General features: G+C 36.0%; 1 pseudogene; it reads left to right on the top strand.

The window, feature by feature from the left end:
• The window catches only part of LOC101421939 (hippocampus abundant transcript 1 protein pseudogene), a 65,586-nt pseudogene extending 59,724 nt beyond the window's left edge, over nt 1-5,862 (top strand).
• Nucleotides 5,863-22,471: the final 16,609 nt, after the last annotated feature.

The following is a 22,471-nucleotide window of genomic DNA, read 5'->3' as shown; positions in this document are numbered from 1 at the left end:
TCTTAAGAAAAAAACGCATGTCAATCCTAATCAAGTTCTTCCAAAAAACTGAAAAGGAGAGAACACTATGTAACTCATTCTATGAAGGCAACATCAAGTTAATACCAAAGCCACATAAAGATGCTACAGGAAAAGAAAATTAGGGACAAATCTTTCTTCCAAACTTAGATAAAAAAATCCTCATAGAAATATTTGCAATCAAATAAAAAAATACATTGACTGAATTATACACAATGATCAAGTGGGTTTTATCCCAGGTTTGCTAGGATGGATCAACACAAGAAGATCAATTAATATAATACACCACATTAATAGATCACAGGAGAAAAATTACATGATCATCTGTAATGAAGCAGAAAAACATTTTTAAAAATTCAGCAAACTTTCTTGATAAAAATACCTCAAAAGATAGGAATAGAAGGGAACTTCCTCAACATGATAAAGGGCATATATGAAAAACCCACAGCTAACATAATACTCAATGGTTAAAGATTAAAAGCTTTCTATCTAAGATCTGGAAGAAGACAAAGATGCCCACTGTCACCATTCTTATTCAATACTGTTTAGAAGTTCTTGCTAGAGCAGTTAGGCAAGAAAAAGAAATAAAAGTCATCCAAATGGGAAAGGAAAAGTAAAACATTTACTATTTCCCCAATGTAACATGATTATACTTATTTATAATTTCCCTAATCATGATTCTTCTACTCCTTTTATTTGAACCTATAATTTTCAGTTCACCTGTTAAATATATTCCTCAGAGACTTAAGTCTTCTGATTGTCCATATGCCAGTTGCAACCTGAAACACAAGGTTGTAGCCAACTCCTACTCTTCAATTCTTAAGGCTTGCCCTGGACAACTAACAAAATGATGGTTATGTACAAGTCCCATCCCCAAAACAAGGAGTATCTTCAACTGCAAATGAAACTATTCCTTTCCTCTGCCCTATAATATCTAATACATCCTGATGTTCCTCAAGACTGAGGAGTGAACAAAAAACAAGGGAAGCATGTAACATGGAAAAAAGCAGATTTTTTGTTACTGTAGTATTACCTTGTGTTAATGGAGTAACTTGTAACATTTATATAAAAATACTATAAAAATGATAATGAGGATGTAAAAATCCTAATCTTTATAGATCAAAGAAAGAGCTTGAAAATATATGAAGCAGAAACAGAGATTCAATGATTAATCCAAAATTATAGTAAAAGATTTCAACATTCTTTTTTTTAATACTTGATAGAACAATTAGACAGAAAATCGATAAGAACACAAAAGACTTAACACTATCAATCAAAACGACCTATTTGACATTTATAGAACACCATACCCAATAAGAGTAAATATAATTCTTTTCAAATGCACATTCTGGGCTATAAAAGATAGAACATATTCCAGGTTTTGAAACAGATTTCAAAATTTTAAAGACTTCAAGTCATACACATGAGGCTTTATGGTGAAAATGGAATTAAGAAAGAAATAAAACACTGAACAATATCTAGAAAGTCCTCAAATATTTGGAAAATAAATAAAACACTTCTAAATAAAAAGTAATTCAATGATGAAATACACAAATAGAAAATATTTTAACTAAATAAAAATGAAGACAACATATAAAATTATTTAGGATGCATCTGAAACAGTTTTTACAAATGTACATCATAGCATGCTCTATTAGAAAATAAGAAAAGTCCCAAACAGCAGAACTCAGATTCCATCAGAAGAAAATAAAAGCAGAAGAATAGTTAAAAACAAAGAGGTAAAATTGAAGTAATAAATATTAGAGGGAAATTAGTGCAATAAAGGACAGAATAACAATAGTGAAAATAAAAGTAATAAAAAAACTAGTGCTTTGAGAATATCAGTAAAATTGTTAAAACTCTAGCCTTACTAATTAGGGAAAAAGTGAAAAGGTAAAAGTAGTCTATGTCAGGAATTAGAGCAATTACACCACAAGTTCTAAAGAAAAAAAGATAATAAGTGAATACTATTAATAGATTTATGTAAATTGAATAATTTAGATGAAGTGGGCTAATTTCTCAAAAGGCAAAAAAAACCTCACTTTATATGAAATAGTTTACTAAATTAGTTCTATATCTAATAAATAAATTGAATTTTTAGTTAAAATTCTATCCAGAAAGAAAACTCAAGACCCAGATGAATACTCTGATGAATTCTACTGAATATTTAAAGAGGAAATATTACCAATTCTATGCAAACTATTCCAGAATATTGAAGGGTAGAGGATACTCCCTGACACATTCTATAAGACCTGCATACTTCTGATGACAAACAAAACAATAGTTTTGAAAGAAAAAACTACAGATCAATAACCCAAAGAAAAATAAGTTAACATGTGAGCAAATCAAATCCAACAATATCCAGAAAGTTATAGATTAATGATCAAGTAGGAATTATCTTGGAAATGTGTTTCAGTGCTGAAATGCAATATACCAGAATGGCTTGGCTTTTACAAGGAGGATTTGTTAACTCATAACCTCACAGTTCTGAGTTTGTGAACATGTCCAAATCAAGGCATTGTCAGGTAATTCTTTCTTCCCAAAGACTGGCTACTGGCAATCCTGAACTCCTTTGTCACATGGCAAAGCACATGGCCACATCTGCTGCTCTCTCCTTTCTCTTCTGGATTTTGTTGCTTTCAGCTTTTTGGTTCCATTGCCTTCTTTCAGTTAACACAACACATATGCACCAAAAAACAGAAACCATTGTTGAAATAAATTTTAAAAGACATAAATAAATGGTACAAACATTTTATGCTCATCAATTGAAAGAACAAGTTTAGGATGATGTTACTCTTGAAATCAATCTTTGGATTCAATATAATTCTTATGAAAATTCCTGTGGGCTTTTTAAAGAAATTTACAAACTGATCCTAAAATTCACATGTAATTTCAAGGGGTGGGATTGAAGTAATCCAGAATAGCCAAAACTAACTCAAACAAGAACAAAGTTGGAGGAATCATACTTTAATAATGATAAATTTTAATAATCTTGAAATTATTATTAAAATGCTATAGTAATCAAGAGAGTATTGTACTGATATAAGCAAAGATATATGACAGTGAAATTAGAGTTGAGTCAAAGAATAAACTAACATTCAAGGCCATAAAAAGCAATGAATGAATCTTGATGACATGCAATAATCCACACACAAAGGACAAGTATTGTGTGATTCAATTTATTTGAAGTATCTCAAATAAGCAAATTTATAGGGACAGACTGTAGAGTACAATATACTATAGGCTGGGATGGGGGGATGACTACAGACTTTCTTTTTAGGATGATGAAAATGTTTTGTTAGTGGGTGGTGATGATGGTAGCACAACATTGTAAATGTAATTAATGCCACTGAAGTATGCACTTAAAAATGGTTACATAGTAAAATTTATGTTGTATTTGCTACCACAATTGAAAAAAAACTAATCCAAAATGAATCATATACCTTAAGGGAGAAGTGAACAATGGAGTAAATCTTTGTGACCATGAAGTAGGCAGTGATGTTTGAGAATTGATGCTGAAAGTGTGAGCAACAAAAGAGAAAAAAAATAGGTAAATTGTATTGCACCAGAATTTTTAAAAAATGTATTTCAAAATACACCGTTCAGGTAGTGAAAAGACAATCCATGGAATGGGCAAAAATATCTCCAAAGCATACAATTGGTAAGTGATTATTATCTAGAATATATAAAGAATGCTTACAAATAAACAATAAAAGACTACCCAATTAGAAATGGGCAAAGAATATGAATAGACATTCTTCCAAAGAAGATATACAAATGGTTAATAAGCAGATGGAAAGATGCTCAGTATGATTAGCCATTAAGGAAATGCAAATCAAAACCACAATGAGAGACAGACTTCTCTGCCATTGTATGCTGTGACAAGCCTCTGGAGGCAGGCAGGGCCCTCGAGATGGGGCCCAATGACCCAGGTATGCCTGGAATGGAGGATGGTAAAATGACCTAGGGAAAGAAGAAACAGGTACAAACTGCAGTATCATGCTGGCTGAGGTCATCATTAAGGATGGAGGCATGCCTCAAGGAATAGGTTCTTCTGGTGTTTATCATGCAATTATCGTCCTCCTTTGGGAATCTTTTGCTTGGGGATTATTGATGGTACCCACCTTGGTGGGATTACATGAAACCTTCTATAGACATATGCTTCTGATGAATGGCCTAATACAAGGAGTAAAGTGTTTGTTGTTGTTGTTTTTTAAAGATTTATTTATTTATTTCTCTCCCCTCCCCCCTACCCTGATTGTCTGTTCTCTGTGTTCATTTGCTGCGTCATCTTCTTTGTCGGCTTCTGTTGTCAGTGGCATGGGAATCTGTGTTTCTTTTTGTTGCGTCATCTTGTTGTGTCAGCTCTCTGTGTGTGTGGCACCATTCTTGGGCAGGCTGCACTTTCTTTTGCACTGGGCAGCTCTCCTTATGGGGTGCACTCCTAGCATGTGGGGCTCCCCTATGTGGGAACACCCCTGCGTGGCCGGGCACTCCTTGTGCGCATCAGCACTGTGTGTGGGCCAGCTCCACACGGGTCAAGGAGGCCCCAGGGTTTGAACCATGGACCTCCCACGTGGTAGACAGATGCCCTAACCACTGGGCCAAGTCTGCTTCCCAAAGTGTTTGTTGTTATTCCTCAGTGCCCACTTATTGATGCTCTTTCTGATATTTGGGGTGGAAAATCCTTCTCACTGCTAACAGTATTTGTCGCGTGGGCCCCAATTCCATTAATGAAGATCAGCCCATACTAATAATTTGCTGCTATCTCTGTTTACGGAGTTTTTGCAGTGAATTAATTTCTCTGTGGTATTTGCACATGAAGCAGATATCCCAAGTATAGGAAAGAAATATGATTTATAGACTCATTTCAGCAACATTTGCTACAAATTTAGTAACCAACCCTACAATTGGGGCTTACCTTGGACAAGTATTTAGAGACAGCTCAGTGGTGATCCTAGCTGCAGCAATAGCGTTGCTAGATATTTGTTTCATCCTTATTGCTGTGCCAGTCATTGCCTGAGAAGATGTGATCAGTGTCATGAGGAGCAACAATTTCCTGGAAACAGACTGACTCGTTGGCAGCTTTAAAAAAGTGGACAAAGATTCCAGAGAACTGCTAAATTTCATTATGGTATTTGTCTCCTACCTACCAGAGACAGGCCAATATTCCAGCTTTTTTTTTTAATACTTCAGACAGATAATGAAATTTTCACCAGAAAGTGTTGCAGCATTTACAGCAGTCCTGGCATTCTTTCCATTATTACACAGGCTACAGTCTTGAGTTTACTTATGAAATCAATAGGAAATAAGAACACCATTTTACTGGGTCTAGGATTTCAAGTATTACATCTGGCATGGTATGCCTTGGGTTTAGAACCTTGGATGATGTGGGCTGTTGGGATGGTAGCAGCCATGTCTAATATTACCTTTCTGGCTGTCAGTACACTTGTTTCACGAACTGCTGATGTTGATCAACAAGGTGTTGTTCAAGGAATGATAACGGGAATTTGAGGGTTGTGCAATGGTCTGGGACCAGCCCTTTATAGATCCATATTCCACGTGGAACTTAAAGAACTGCCAATAACAGGAATAGACCTAGGAACAAACAAAAGCCCTCAGCACCCTTTCAAACAGAATTCCATCATCCCTGGATCCCCCATTCCTCATTGGAGCCTGTTTGGTACTGCTAGCTCTGCTTTTTGCATTGTTTGTTCTGGAACATACCAACTTAAGCTTAAGGCCTAGCAGTTGGAAAAAGCACTGTAGCAGTCACAGCTATCCTCATAGGATTAAGCCCAAGTAGAGGCCGAAGAACCCTTACTAGAAGACACAAATGTGTGACAACTGAAACCAGGAAGATTTTTCTACCAGCACCCAGGTCACAGTTTTCAGCTATAGTTCTGGATATACATTCCATTTCCATCCACAATGTACTCTAAGATTGTCTTAAGAAATGTATCTGCATGAACTTCATGGAAACTAAATAAAGAACTGGAGAGTTTTCCAAAGGTGTTACAATTTCTTTTAAAAAGAAACCTTTTGTTTATTAGCACCAATTTCTTGCCACTAAACTGTTTGTTTCATTATGTATCTTTAATTAAAAGCTATATTGAGCAGATGTGGCTCAAGTGGTTAAGCCCCTGCTTCCCACATGGGAGGTCTCGGGTTTGGTTCTGATGTCTCCTAAAAACAAACAAAAAACCCCCCCAAACAAACAAAAAGCAAACAAAAGATAAAACCATCTTGGGGTAGCTGATGTGGCTCAGTGGTTGAGTGCCAGCTTCCCACATATGAAGTCCTGGGTTCAATCCCCAGCCCCAATACCTCCATTAAAAAAAAATCTATATATGTAACTACTTGATTCTTAACATGTCTACCATTTCCTTAAGGTGTTGAGATTTAACTCTATGCTGAGTCTTAGTGAGACAGAGTAGATAGTATGGGTTGGGTGTGGATCTCTTCATATTAACATTGTAAAATCTTGAGTCAGATCTTAACATTGTAAAATCTTGGAGTCAAATAATTCAAAGCCTTAAAGCAGATGGACTAAAATAAAGAAATGGTGAATGAATGGTTTGCATTTTTCAAAAAAGTTTAAAATTTTACTAAATCCAAATCATGTTTCAAGCTTGTTATGGTAATTTTATTTTAAACATTATTCACTACTGGTTTTTGAGATAAGGAATATCAGATATTTAGGTTTTAAATTGGGAAATTTAGAGCCCAAAACTAAATACTGGCTCATATTTGTTCCCCAGCTACTTTTTATACCACTATTCTTTTAGTGTTTGTATAATCATAATCTCACCACCGAATACATAATCTAAAAGTTATATATACAGTTGGTAGTTTTGAAAATGTCAATGTGATATCTATATGTAGATAAATATATATTGTGGTCTTTCATGACTGTCACAGTAACACTTTATTTATAGAGGTAATGTTTGTACTAAATTCTTCAGGATCCCAGAAAAGAGCTTTATACAATTACTGATGTGAATTTCTCTAAAGTGTATATTTTTATGTCCAGTTATATTATTTTAAAGAGGGTCAGTTTGGAAAAATTGCACATAAAGTATTATATATTTTACAATGTTTTCATTATGTATGGTTATTGCTTAATGCTTTTTAAACTTGTAATAGTCTATGGCTAAATAAGGTCTTAAAGGAAATGTATATATTCTGTTAATAAAATTAAATATTTAAATACTTTTTAAAATCACAATGAGATACCATTTCACACTGCTAGGGTGAATATAGCAAAAACACAGAAAAACAAGTGTTGGTGAGTATATGGGGAAACTGGAACCTTCATACATTGCTGATAGGAGTATAAATGCTGTTGTTACTTTTGAAAAATAAAAATTTTATTAAGTAATATTGTTCATACATGAATATACATAAACAATAAGTGTATGGTAAAAATTGTGAACTTACAAAATAAACATGCACATCATCATACAGGGCTCTCATACATCACCCCACCACCACCACCAAACAATTTGTGCTGTTGTAAAACATTTGTTACCAATTATAAAAGAGCATCAAAATATTACTACTAAATATGCCCCTGAAGCAGTTTAATATTATTTATGACCTCCAAAAGGAGATATTATGTTTGTAAACTTGTCTGTTCCTCTGGATGAGATAGTCCTTCAGTTGTGTTAGATTCAGCTGAAATGTCTGATTAAATTATGTTAAGATTAGGGCTTTTAGTCAACTATATTATTAAAGTGTGACTCAGCGTTGAGTCCTAGCCCCCTTGATGGACTGATGAAACAGACTCTCACATGGAAGTAGATACACAGAGAAGAAGAGCACAGAGAATGAGAGACAGCTCTTTAGACATGGCAGAAGCACCATAAAAGAGGGATGAGCCATTTGTCCCATAGTTTACAGCTGACACTGTGAAGTGAACAGGGCAGCTGAGCCCAGAAGGAAACAAGTCCTGGGGAATGAGATGAGCTTTATGCCTGCCTATTGCTGAGATAGGAAGAAGCTGGGACCATGGAGCCTTAAGAGGGAAGAGGAAGGCTAGAACCCTCAGATGTCACCTGCCATCTTCCATCAAAATGTGGCAACAGACTTTGGGTGAGAAAGTACCTCTTAAGGTACATTGAGTTGTACTCTTTAGGGTCTTGTGACTATAAGCTCTACCCCAAATAAATACCTTTTATAAAAACCAACAGAGTTCTGGTACTTTGCATCAGTATCTCTTTGACTGACTAATACAACCCCATATCTTACATTTGGTGTATTTCTCCTCAAACCTACCCAATTGTTAATACACTGTATTAGTATTATCCTTTTGTTATAGTTTATGAGAGAATGTGCTCATATTTGTCCTGTTAACCACAGTCCATCTTTCATCACTGGATTCCTTATACAACCCCATGTTTTGTAAAATCCTTTCAAAGTGTACACGCAGTAGCTCTCATTTTCATCAGAGTTTGTGCTGTCATCACCTCAGTCAATTTTAGAATGGTGATACAGAGTTAATCTCTTCAGATGGAGGTGTGCTATTTCCTTGGCTGTGGCAGTTACAGGTTTATTAGCCACAACAGAGATAATCTGTTCAGGTGGAGTCTAGATGACTAATTCCTCAAAGCAGGTTGGAGGTTGGGTGGCTGATTTCTCAAGGCAGATCATTACAGGTTTATTTGGCAAAAGACAGTCAGTAGAATCTAGGATTTCATTGTCCCCACCATCATCATTATCAACGTATATATCTCCATCCCGATTTTCAGGAACTCATTCCTTTCCAGTCAGTGCCCTCACTTTTACAGAAGACACCCTGAGAGGTTGGGAATTCAATTTATATTGTAATTCAGTCACTAATACAATGAGATTCTGGGTCTGGTTTTCAGAAGTCTCAAGTCTGCAGCTACAAGAACTAAGAATTACCTGTGGTGCACACATAGAAATGTTCCTGTCCCTCCTGCAGGGCTTAAACTGGAAATTTGAAGCATGGGACTCATCCTTTTATTTAACAAGTGTACTCAGCATATTTAGGGAAAACCCACCAATACCATTATATATTTTAACCCTACAAATCTCTGTTAAAGTATCAAATACACTCTCACCAAAAGCCTTGAGTCTTATAAATATTTTCATAAGAGTATCCAGGGGTGATATTTTTTGTATCTCTATTGCCAGTTCATGCAATGGACTATCAGTGCCATCTTGATCATTAGAAATAGAATCATTAGAGTCTTTGAATCTAATCAGAATTAGATAACCAATTCCTGAAAACCCCAGAACTATCTCAGAAATCTCATTCTTAAGATTTTGTTTCTCAAGAACCACTCCCAGTATTAAATCTTTATTAGTCACAATTCTCCAGGGAAAGAGAACAGACAGGATATATATAATGTAAATACTATAAGATTTATTTAAGAATTGTGTCACGTGACTGTGGAGATCAACAAAACTGAATTTAGTATGGCAGACTGAAAGCCGGGAACTCCAATGAAGGTGCCAATGAATTCTCCAGAAAAAAATTGGCTGGCTGAAGAAGAGATGGACATTCTTCCTTCTGACTTCTGAAATCATCAGTTCTCCTTTTAGGGCATATAAATTATTGAATGAGACCCCTCTTATTATTGAAGGCAACCTCCTTAGTTGATTGTAGATGTAATCAGCCATAGATGCAATCAAATTACTGATGATTTAAATTCATTAAATATCCTCATAGTCACAGTCAGGCCAGTGCCTCCTTGATAAGACATCACAATTACCTAGAAAGAATTAATGGGGAAAAATGGTTGAATTTATGATAATTGTTTGTATTTATGAGAGAATTTGAATTCTTCCACATCCTGGTTTCCTTGTTATCATTGAAGAATTGAATTGAAACAGACCATAAACTATTTTGATGTCAAACTTAACCCAAATTTGAAATGTTGAATGAACACTCATTGCAGGAAAAAGGCATGATCTTACAGATTTTGGAATTTAACAAACTCAAGGAAGACTTTTGGTTTTGATATTAGTGGATATTTTACTTAATTGCTCAATATGAAGTGGGGAATTTAACATTTTCCATAAATGTAGGGAATACAGGAGATGAAATTTAAAATATCTTGTCCTTCCAGAAAGATCATTCCATCAATAATAATTTTCTTCATTTAACTCCCTCCTTCCTTCTTTAGGAATGGAAAAGTCAGAGCATGGGGATGTATTATATAGTTAAAGATTTTAAGGTTGCAGAACAAACAACAAAGGCATTGACAAATGAAAGGAGCTGTAACATTCGATAACACACCAAGTGAATTATGTGATAGAAAGTCCTTCTAAAAGTTATTTTCAGATTTAGCTTTATCTTTTATGGGGAATTACTACATGAGTCCAAATGAAAGAAGCTCTTTAATAAGGCTAAGTTATACTTACATAGATGCCAAAATTAGTTAAACATTTTAAAATTATTAACTAAACCACTTTCTTTTGTCTATTTAAAGCTATAACTCATTGTATTTGTGGATATAATTGGTTTAGAAAGCTAGGATACCTAAATATCAGTTCATTTATATTAACCACATAGACATACATAACTATCTTGTCTTCAAGCAAAACAGTTAAACCTTTACTGGGAAAAAATTTTTTAAAGAATAAGGGGCTGTTTCATTGGTATATTGTTATTTTATCATTTTTAGAATTTTATTTTTGTCCCATGGTTAGTCTAGGTTAGAAGGTAAACATTTTGGAACTATAAATATTATTAGTATTATTATTTTAAAGTAACTTTGCACAGGTTTGTGATTCAGAAAAAGTAAATCAATTCTTTGAGTTTCTGGGAGGGAGGTGCAGAATAGGGTCTTGTCTATTTTTGCCTTCTGAAGTTATTGTTGCTAAAATTAAAAAAAATCAGAGATGGATGGTCTCATAATACTGAATTTGTAACACACTACACTCTAGGAGATCTGGACTTGGAGTTTAAACTGAACTTGACATTTTCAAACTTTATTAAATTTACTACCAGTCAGAACATCCTTTAGAACAGGACATTTTCATTGAGTCTATAGCAAATTATTTTGGTTTGGCATTTAGACTCAATTACTTTGGAAGGGCATTTTCCCAGAGAAGTTGACTGATTCACTCTTTTTCTGTACTCAAAAACATTATGCTTCACAAACAAATAAATACTATTTTACCTCACAATGTGTTGTTTATTGTGTCCATTGTGATTAAACTAATATGACTGAAATAGTAACTCTGCTTGAGATTATTTTTACCCTAGAAATATAGCAAATACTAGTGCTAAATTAACAAAATAAAATTAATGGCATCATGAGAATTCTTTAAGGTAATCACTAAGTCATAGGAAGTACTTAAGCATCCTGAGTAAAATGATTACCTGGTTCCATGTGATCTATTGGTAATTAAATTAGTAATATTGTAATTCCCATGGCAAGAATTTTTACTGATAAAAGCAAAGATTACAGAGACTAAGACACTGCCTAAAGAATATGTGGTTAGAAACATTTTTCATCTCAGATCTTTTGAACAAGTTACTGATTTTTCAGAGCAGTGTAGCCTTTTAATTTTAATTTTCCTTGAGAGCAGTCCAAAAATTTTATGGTAACTGTTCTTAATAAATAAAAACACCACCACATAAATAAACCAAGCTTTGTGGAGAAACTTAAAAATAAACCAAAACAGGCATTTGCCTTTTCCTGCAATGTGCCCAATTTTCACCAATCTTCCTTTAATCACTTTATCTCCCAGTCTCCTCTAACCTACCTCCTAGTCAAAAGATCTCTTATCTCTGCCATTTTCTTACTTAAAACTGCACTGGTTCATTGTCGTTTTGCAAATCAGATTTGTCTTCTTTCTTTAGGTTTCTACTTCTTTAGACATGCTCTGTATTTACATGATTCTCCAAATTAGTGCCTATGAAAGAAAATTTTTCTTTAGTTCTTATCAAAAATACTGTATTAGTTAGCCAAAGGGGTGCTTATGCAAAGTACCAGAAATCTGTTCTTTTTTAAAGGGTACTTATTTGGGGAAGAAGGCCCTGATTAGTCCAATTCAGTACCACAAGAGGTATTTCCTCACCAATATCTGTTGCCACGTGTTGATTCAAGATGGCAGATGATGTCTGCAAGGGTCCAGCCTTCCACTCTCCTCTTAAAGCTCCATGCACCCACTTCTTCCAATCTTAGCTGTAGGCTGGAGGACTCATTTCTTTCTGGCCTCAGCTGCTCTGTCCTCTTCACAAAGTCAGAAGTAAACAGTCAGGCAAATGGCTTATCTCTCTTCCTGGGGCTGTAGGATCAGAGTCCTCTTCTCTTCTACGTCTATGGAGATCTCTCTATTTCTCTGTTTATCTTCTCCTATGTTTTTCTTCTGTGTGTCTCCTTGATTAAATGTCCATTTATATAGCACACAAAGAGGGTGGGGATTCAAATTGAGTTACCCTAATGATGTGATCAAATCAAAGCCCTAATCATAACATAATTTAATCAGTCATCTCAGCTGAATCTAATACAATCAAAGGGTGTCACTCCCAGGGGAACAGATCAGTTTACAAATATAATCAAATATCTTTTTTGGAATTCATAAATAATATCAAATTGTTGCAAATGCCATCCTAAAAAAAAAAGAACACCATCCTTTTGTCACACTTATAAATTCTGTATTCTGCATTTTCTTGTGCTGTTATACACCCCTTTAGAAGTCTGGTGAAATCTAAGTATCCTTACTGAGAATAGTGGCATGCATAGAATAAAATATTTGGGTGACAAAAGAAGCAAATTATATCGAAATCCATTTGCTAAAATAGCAAAGAATAACTTTATGATGCAGTTATATATATATATGTATATATATATACATCTTTATAATTTATTAATATGATCCTGCGGAGCAAGTTGCTACATGGTGTGTTGTGGGAACACAGGCTCAGGGACAACAAAGATTTTAAGCAAATGGCTGCTTACACAGCACAAAAGATCCAGAAGATGAGGGAGGAGATTCTATGGTGGCCAGTCTCCTGTGGAGGCCAGGGTTGGTGGATGTGTGAAAACTCTACTTCATAAGAAGAGGAGAGACAAATCTATGCTGCCCAAGGCAAGGATTTAAACAACCCAAGGAGTGGGGCCCCTCATAAGCAGCTAGAACGACTATTTCTTGCTTTAGAGTTTAAGGTCTGGACAGGTCTATCAGACCTAACATCTCCCCAGGGGTGTGGAATAGAAATATCTGAAATATCTGCACACAATAGAAAGAGGAGGATAGGTGAGGAATGGGAAATGGCCACTAGTTGTGTCAGTGTCTACTCCAGAAAATAGAGTAGTGGATCTATAATTATAATTTTGAAACAAAGATAGGTATAAATGATATTTTGAGATATGTAAAACAATTGAAGAGGTATGTGAAAATTTGTGTGATATCTATTGGTGACAAAGTCATTAGCATGTTACTACTATGGACTTTTGCTGAGATTCATAATGGAATCTGAACCCCAGGATGATGATCCTACTTTACATCATTTTACTGAAGGATGAGATATCTAAACCAACTCTACTTTCACCTTCTTAATCATCTCTATCAAAAATATTCAAATATGAAGTCTTCAGAGCTCAAGAATAAGAATTTTTACTTTGAATAAACCAAACTTTGAACATTTTTACTAGCTTTAAATTTACTGTGCAAATTTTTAAAAAGAAATCATAATTCCTCCATCTACCTTACAATGATTTCAATCACCTTAACCCTATCTGACTTCTTTTTAAGAGAAAAAAATAAAATAAAACTCTATAGGCAGTCATGCTGATACAGTAAAACATATTTTTTAAAATTATTATTCTTATGCTTATAATAGAAATGCCTTAGTTTGCACAAAGCCTGTCAGTGCAAAATACCAGAAATGGGTTGGCTTTTATAATAGGAATTTATTAGGGTAGAAGCTTACAGTTCCAAGGCTGTGAAAATGTTCAAATCAAGGCAAGTATCTGTGAATCTGGTCCTTCAAGTAGTGAAGATTGATTGTCAATGTGGGCCCTGAGGGGAGGGGAAGAGAGGTTTAGAATAGATGGCATCAGGGTAACTGGGGGGAAATGGAAGAGTTCCCCAAGATCATACAATGATGGATATAGGACATGTTAAATTACACCAAAAATGTATAAACGTCTATAGGATATAATGTAAACCATAATGTAAAACATAAGGTAATTTAGAAAATTATACATTCTAAAATATAAACCATAATGTAAACCAAAATGGAACCATGTTTGAAAACTATGTTTCAATATTCATACATCAGCTGCAGAAAATATAACATGAACATGTAAAAAGATCATTGCTGTGGAAGAGGGAAAAGGGTTTGACGTTGGATATATGGGAGTCCCCTATATTGTATATGTGAATTACTGTGATCTAAAACTTTTGTGAAGACAAAATTAAAAATTAGAAAAAAAAAGGATATAGACACTGAGGAATGAATGAAAGAAATTGCCTTGCCACTGTACATACAGGGCAACATCTATAGCAGTGATGAATGGCAAACCATCAAAAACAAAGCTTTACAATATTTTTAATTTTTTAATACTCCAATTTATTTTTATTTTAGTTTTTCTAAATTAGTATGTATTCTACTTCTAATCTTTAAACCCATCACTACATTTCATTTTCCTATTAATTGAATTTGCAATATATTAGGCTTCATTTTTGATGAATTTTGGGACCACAGAGATGTTCAACTATGGCAGGGGTATTATTGATGGGGAGCGCATGGTTGGGAGGGAGTTCTCCAGGGCATGTATATTGGGTACACAAAAATGTTCAGATATATGTTTGGTATTTTCATAGTAGTTACAGTTATAAACGACAGCTGAGGGAGTGCTGAGTTCCTACCCAGGGGAGCTCTGTCACATTCCCCAATGGAACAGCAACAATCCCCCAAGTGCAACAGCAAAGACTAATGAAGAAGGATGGTCCAATGATGAGCCCTTAATACTGATGACTATGCTTATGAGCCTGTGTGCCTGAAATATGAAATAGGCCTAGAGCTGCAGGGTGCCTAAGAGTTACCTCCTGTGAGCCTCCATGTTGCTCAAATGTGGCCACTCTTTAAGCCAAACTCAGCATGTAAATGTGTTACCTTCAACCCAGAGTGGGACATCACTCCTGGATGAGGCTCTCTGGTGCCAAGGGATTACTACCAAGCACCAGCTGGTGATGAAACTAGAAAAAGACCTTGAATAAAAGGGCAACTCAGACCAGCAGAATATCTCAGCCTACATGTAAGGTCATGTGTTAAAAACTGCTTTTTGACCTTGAATAAAAGGGGGAAATGGCAAAAACAGATGAGTTTATATGGCTAAGAGTCTTCAAAAATGAGTCGGGAGGTCATGAGAGGGATAGGGCTTATGCAACCTCAGCAGGACCCCAGAGACAGCCAGAGTAGATACAACCCCAGGTACTGGTTCTCCTGTGGACTATGGAGACTCACAGGTTCTATGGTCATGGCTGGTGGCTCTGGAATTCAGTGCCATGTCATTTGGCCTTATTTTGGAATTTGTGTTCCTGAGTGTGATGGAGTTGGACTCAGATGTGACCTTTCTACACATGCCTCTTCTGTCAATTTTGCTGAACCTGTGGTTGGTGTTAGGGTTGGTGTATACTCAGGAGAACTGAATCTGGACTGGCCATGTGTCATCTGGGCCCTGAGCCTCAGCAGAGTTGCAACTCCTACACTGTGGTTCATTGGACTTACCCAGGTCAGCTAACAAGGAGGTGAAGATGGTCAACCACCACACCAGGGTGCCAAGAGTGCCTACAACAGCAAGCAGGAGAATTGCATCCATCGTCCATGTGGAATCTAAGCCCCCTCTTGATATAGAGGTGGAGTGGACATCATCATCCCATGGTCCACAGGATAGAGCAATTAAATATGGATTAGAGTGGACTTACTGATATTCTACTATGGAACTATTGTGACCAGTAATGGAATAAATTGTAGCATTGATGTAGAGACAGTGACCACGGTAGTTGCTGAGTGCAGAGAGAGGGAAGAAGAGATGTGATGCGGGAGGATTTTCAGGACTTGGACAGGGACAGATGCTGGACATTATGTATCCTGCCATAACCCATGGAATGTACTGAGGGAGAGTGTAAACTACAATGTAAACCACTATCCATGTGGTGCAGCAGTGCTCCAAATTACATTCACCAAATGCAATGAATGTGCCACAATGATGAAAGAGGTTGTTGATGTGGGAGGAGTGGGGTGAGGGGCAGTGGGTTGAGGTGGACTGGGGGTTATATGGAAACTCTTATATTTTTTTAATGTAACATTTAAAAAAATAAAGAGATCATAGAACAAAAAAAAAATTGATAGCACAAACAGATTTGATGTTTTTCTATAAAATTGAGTTCAAGTAGAGTTAGTAAAGAGGTGCTACTATATTCTATCTAGTTGAGTTTATTTTAGTTATAGTCTTAAGCTATAAAAGATGGCAGGGAAAGCAACATCTAAGTGGGCAACAGACATCACCCTGAAACCAGAGGAAGAGGGGACTATATCTAAGAACTCTGATCTTTGCAAACTGTCTTGAGTAAATGTTGTTCTCTCTCAAACACTACCTTATTGTACTCTCTGGGAAAATATCAGAGAAAAATGAGCAGGGGGAGAGCTAAATGCTTTGAATCTCGAATCCAGAAATTTAACACAGGATCACAGGAAAGTGAGACTGAAACACATCTACGGAAAGATGTGCCAAGGAGTGGCATCTGCTGGCAGGTCTGGAAATTGCATGGACAAAACTCTTCAGTTCTTTCTGTAGACTAACCCCCAGAAGAAAATCTGGACCCCATTAATGAGTCCCTGGCCTGCTGTTGATAACTTAAGCTGGATGATTTTAAAGACATAGAGTAAGTTGAACCAAATACCAAAGAACAGCTGTGAGATAAAAACACAATAGGCAAGAGAGAGAAATTGGCTATCAGAGTAAACACACCAGCATATTCAGTTGCCTAGACATCAGCAAAAATTACATACCATACTAGTAGACAGGAGGAGATGGACCAGTCAAAGGAACTAACTAAATATCTTGAAGAGACACAGGATTAAAAAAAAATTAATCAGTGATAACCACTCATCTCTCCTAAACCATATTAAAGAACTAAATGAAAATATGAGCAAAGATATAAAGGATATTAAGAAGATACTGGGCGAGCATAAAGAACAAACTGAAAGGCTGCAAAGAAGAGTAACAGATCTTACGGAAAGGAAAGACATGATAGATGAGATTAAAAATACATTAGAGGGAGAGGGGAAAATTGGTATAATGTGAGGGTATTTTCAGGACATTGGAATTGTCCTGAATGACATTTAATGACAGATACAGGCCTTTATATATCTTGTCATAACTTACAAAACTGCGGGAGAGAGTTTAAACTACAATGTGAACTATAATCCACACTTAACGGCAGTACCCCAGTATGTGTTCATCAGTTGTAACAAATGTACCACATTAATGAAGGATGTTGTTAATAGGGGGAAGTGTGGGAGGTGTAGGGAGTGGGGCATATAGGAATCCCCTATATTTTTAATGTCACATTTATGTAATCTAAGTATCTTTTAAAAAATAAAATATTTAAAAAAGAAAAAAATTATAATAATATAAAAATCCATGAAACAAATACATTAGAAGCACATAAGAGAAGATTTGAATTGCTTGAAGACAGAATTAGTGATTTTGAAGACAGAACATCTGAACTGGAAAAGATGGGAGAACAGAAAGAAAGCAGAAAGGGAAAAATGCAACAGAGTCTCAGGGAATTGAATGACAATGTGAGATGCACAAACATTTACATTATCAGTGTCCCTAAAGAAGAAAGAATGGAAAAGGGGCAGAAAGACTATTTGAGGAAAAAATGACCACAAACTTTACAAACCATATGAAGGACATGAATATCAACATCCAAGAAGGACAACACACCCCAAACAGAATAAATCTGAATAGAGCTACCTCGAGGTATCTACGATTCAGAATGACAAGTATCAGAGATAAAGAGAGGATTCTGAAAGCTGCAAGAGAGAATAGCAAAGCATCACAAACAAGGGAAAGTTGATAAGATTAAGTGTTGATCTCTCATCAGAAACCATGGAGGCAATAAGTAAGTGGTATGATGTATGAAAGGTACTGAAAGAAAAAACTGCCATTCAAGAATAATGTGTCTGGAAAAACTGTCTTTCAAAAGTGAGGGTGACTTCAAAGTCTTCACAGAAAAACAAAAACTAATAGACTTATCAAAAGACCAGAATTACAAGTGATACTAAAGTGATTGCTGTAGTATGAAAGGAAAAAAGAAGAGTGAGAGATTTGGAGAAAAGTGTAGAAATGAAGATTATTAGGAAGGTAATTTAAAGGGTAAGAAGACACACAAGAGAATTATATGACAACAGAGAACTGAAGGACAAAATGGATGAAGTAAATAATGCATTTACAGTAATAACATTTAATGTAAATGGATTGAACTCCCCAATTAAAAGACATAGATGGATAGAATGGATAAAAGAAAATATGAGCCATCTGTATGTTTTCTACAAGAGACCCACCTAAGATGTAAGGACACAACCAGGTTAAAAGTGAAAGGATCAAAAAAGATATTCCATGCAAATAGTAACAAAGAGAGAGTTAGAGTAGTGATACAAATATTGGATAAAATAAATTTCAAATGCAAAACTGCTAAAAGGTTGAAGAAGATCATTGTATATTTATAAAAGGGGCAATTCACCAAGTTGAAATAACTGTAATAAAGACTTATGGACCTGGGAAGTGGACTTGGCCCAGTGGTTAGGGCATCCGTCTACCACATGGGAGGTCCGCGGTTCAAACCCTGGGCCTCTTTGACCCGTGTGGAGCTGGCCCATGCTGATTCGTGCAAGGAGTGCCCTGCCACGCAGGGGTGTCCCCCGTGTAGGGGAGCCCCCCACACAAGGAATGCACCTCATAAGGAGAGCTGCCCCATGTGACAGAAAGTGCAGCCTGCCAAAATGGCACTGCCCACATGGAGAGCTGACAAAAGATGATGCAACAAAAAGAAACACAAATTCCCATGCCACTGACAACAGCAGAAGTGGACAAAGAGGAAGATGCAGCAAATAGACACAGAGAACAAACAACCGGGGCAGTGGGGGGGGGGGGGCAATAAATAAATAAGTCTTAAAAAAAAAAAAAAGACTTATGGACCTAACCTGGGTGCCAAAAGATATATAGGGAACATGCTGTCAAAATGGAGAAATAAATGTCTCTATTATAATGGTTGGAGACATCAATACACCACTTTCAGTACTGGATGGAACATCTGGACAGCAGATAAAAAAACAAAGAATTTGAATAATATGATGAATGAACTAGACCTAACAGACATCCATAAATCATTGCACCTCAAAGCAGGAGGATATAAATTCTTTTCAAGTGCTCATGGACCCTTCTCCAAGATAGAACATATGTTGGGTCACAAGACAATTCACAATAAATTTAAAAAAGATTGAAATCATGCGTAACACTTTATCAGATCATAACAGAATGAAGCTGGAAATCAAAAGTGGACAAAAAAAGGGAAATTCATAAATATATGGCAATGAAAACAATAAACAAACAATAGAAGAAACAATAATCAGTGGGTCAAAGAAAAAATTGCAAAAGAATTCAGCAAATATCTTGAGGTGAATGAAAATGACAACACAACATATGAAAACCTATGGGACACTGCAAGGGCAGTGTTGAGATGGAAATATATAGCTCTCAATCCTTACATTGAAAAAGAAGAAAGAGCTAAAATTGAAGATCTAACTGCATACCTGGAGGAACTAGAGAAAGAATAGCAAACTAATCCCAAACCAATCCAAGGGAAGAAATTGTAGAGATCAGAGCATAAATAAATGATATTAAGAACAATAACATTAGGGTGGGGGAGGGAAGGGGAGAGAAATAAATAAATAAATCTTTAAAAAATAAAAAGAACAGCAACAACAAAAGCACTAGGGAGAATCAACAAAACCAAAAATTGATTCTTTGAGAAGATCAATAAACCCTTAGCTGGAGTGACAAAGAAAAAAAGAGGGAAGACACAAATAAGTAAAATCAGATAAGAGAGGCGGACATTACTACTGACCACACAGAAATAAGAGAGATCATAAGAGGATACTATGAACAACTATATGCCAAAGAACCAGACAATGTAGAGGAGATGGACAAATTCCTAGAAACACACGAACAACCTCTACATACCCTCAAAGATACAGAAGACCTCAACAAACCAATCACAGATTGATACAGTAATCAAAAACCTCTCAAAGATGAAAAGCCTGGGTTCAGATGACTTCAGAGGTAAATTTTACCATTCAAAGAGGATCTAATACCAATCTTACTCCAACTCTTCCAAAAAAATTGAACAGTAAAAAACACTCATTCTATGAAGCCAACATCACCCTCATACCAGAACCAGATAAAGATACTACAAGAAAAAAACAGAAAATTACAGACCATATCTCTAATGAATATAGATGCAAAATTCTTCAGCAAAATACAAACAGAATCCAAAAGCACATAAAAAGAATTATACACCACAAATAAGGGGCTTTTCTCCCAGATATGCAAGGGTGGCTCAACACAATAAAATCAACTAGTGCAATAAGTCACATTGAAAAATTGAAGAAGGAAAATCACATGATCCTCTCGATTGTTGCAAAAAAAAAATGCAGTTGACAAAATACAGCACACTTTCTTGATGAAAACCCTCAAAAAGATAGGATTAGAAGGAAACTTTCTTAATATGGTAAAGTGCAGATATGAGAGATCTATAGCTAGCATTTTACTCAATGGTGAAAGATTGAAAGCTTTCCTGCTGAGATCAGGAACAAGACAAGGATGCCCATTGTCACCATTGTTATTCAATATTTGCTAGAATTTCTAGCCAGAGCAATTAGCCTAGATAAAGAAATAAGAGGCATGCAAATAGGAAAGGAAGAAGTAAAACTTTCACTATTCACTGATGATATGAGCCTATATCTAGAATCTCCTGAAAAAGCCACAAGCTACTAGAACTGAAGGACAAGTTCAGCAAAGTGGTGGGATACAAAATTAATATGTAAAAATCAATAGCATTCCTATACACAACTAAGGAGCAATCTGAAAAGGAATACAGAAAAAAATTCCATTTATAATTGCAACTAAAACATCAAAATACTTAGGAATAAACCTAACCAAGGACATAAAGTACCTCTATTCAGAAATCTATGAAACATTGCTAAAAGAAACTGAAGAAGACTTTAATAAATGGAACACATTCCATGTTCATGGATTGAAAGACACTTCCAGGCTTTAAAGCACATTACTTTAGGTACAGTGGTAAAAACAGCATGGTACTGGCATAGAGACAAACACACTGACCATGGAACTAAATTGAGAACTCAGAAATAAACCCTCACATCTATAGTCAAGTAATTTTTGACAAGGCATTCAAGCTCTCCCAGCTAGTCCAAAACAATTTATTCAACAGTGCTGGGAGAACTGAATATCCATATCCAAAAGAAAGAAAGGGGACCCCATTTCACCCCTTATAGAAAAATTAACTCAAAATGGATCTAGGACCTAAATATAAAAGCTAAAACCATAAAACTCCTAGAATAAAATGTTGGAAAACATTTTCAAGATCTTGTGGTAGGAGGTAGTTTCTTAAACCTTACACCCAAAGCATAAGCAATGAAAGAAAAATTAGACAAATGGGACCTCTTCAAAATGAAAAACTTTTCCACCTTAAGGGATTTTGTCAAGAGTGAAAAGGCAGCTGACTCAATGGGAGAAAATATTTCACAATCATATATCTGATAAGGGTTTAACATCCATGACATATAAGTAGATCGTATGACTCATAAATAAAAAGACAAACTACCTGATTAATAAATGGACAAAAGACTTTAAAAGACAGTTGACCAAAGAAGAAATATAAATGGTGAAGAAACACATGAAAAAGTGCTCAACATCATTACGATTAGGAAATGCATATGAAAACTACAATGAGATATCATTTCATACCTCAGAATGCCTGCTATTAAGAAATCAGAGGAAAACGGACTTGGCCCAGTGGTTAGGACGTCCGTCTACCACATGGGAGGTCCGTGGTTCAAACCCCGGGCCTCCTTGACCTGTGTGGAGCTGGCCCATGTGCAGTGCTGATGCGCGCAAAGGAATGCCCTGCCACGCAGGGGTGTCCCCTGCGTAGGGGAGCCCCACGGGCAAGGAGTGCGCCCCGTAAGAAGAGCCGCCCAGCGCGAAAGAAAGTGCAGCCTGCCCAGGAATGGAGCTGACCACACTTCCCGTGCCGCTGACGACAACAGAAGCGGACAAAGAAACAAGACGCAGCAAATAGACACAGAGAACAGACAACTGGGGAAGGGGGTGGGGGGGGGGGAGGGGGGAATTAAATAAATAAATAAATC

Source organism: Dasypus novemcinctus, chromosome 1, assembly GCF_030445035.2.
Source record: "Dasypus novemcinctus isolate mDasNov1 chromosome 1, mDasNov1.1.hap2, whole genome shotgun sequence".
NCBI classification, from domain to species: Eukaryota; Metazoa; Chordata; class Mammalia; order Cingulata; family Dasypodidae; genus Dasypus; species Dasypus novemcinctus.
Note: the sequence above shows the minus strand (reverse complement) of the source record. Positions and strands in the feature narration are given on the sequence as shown.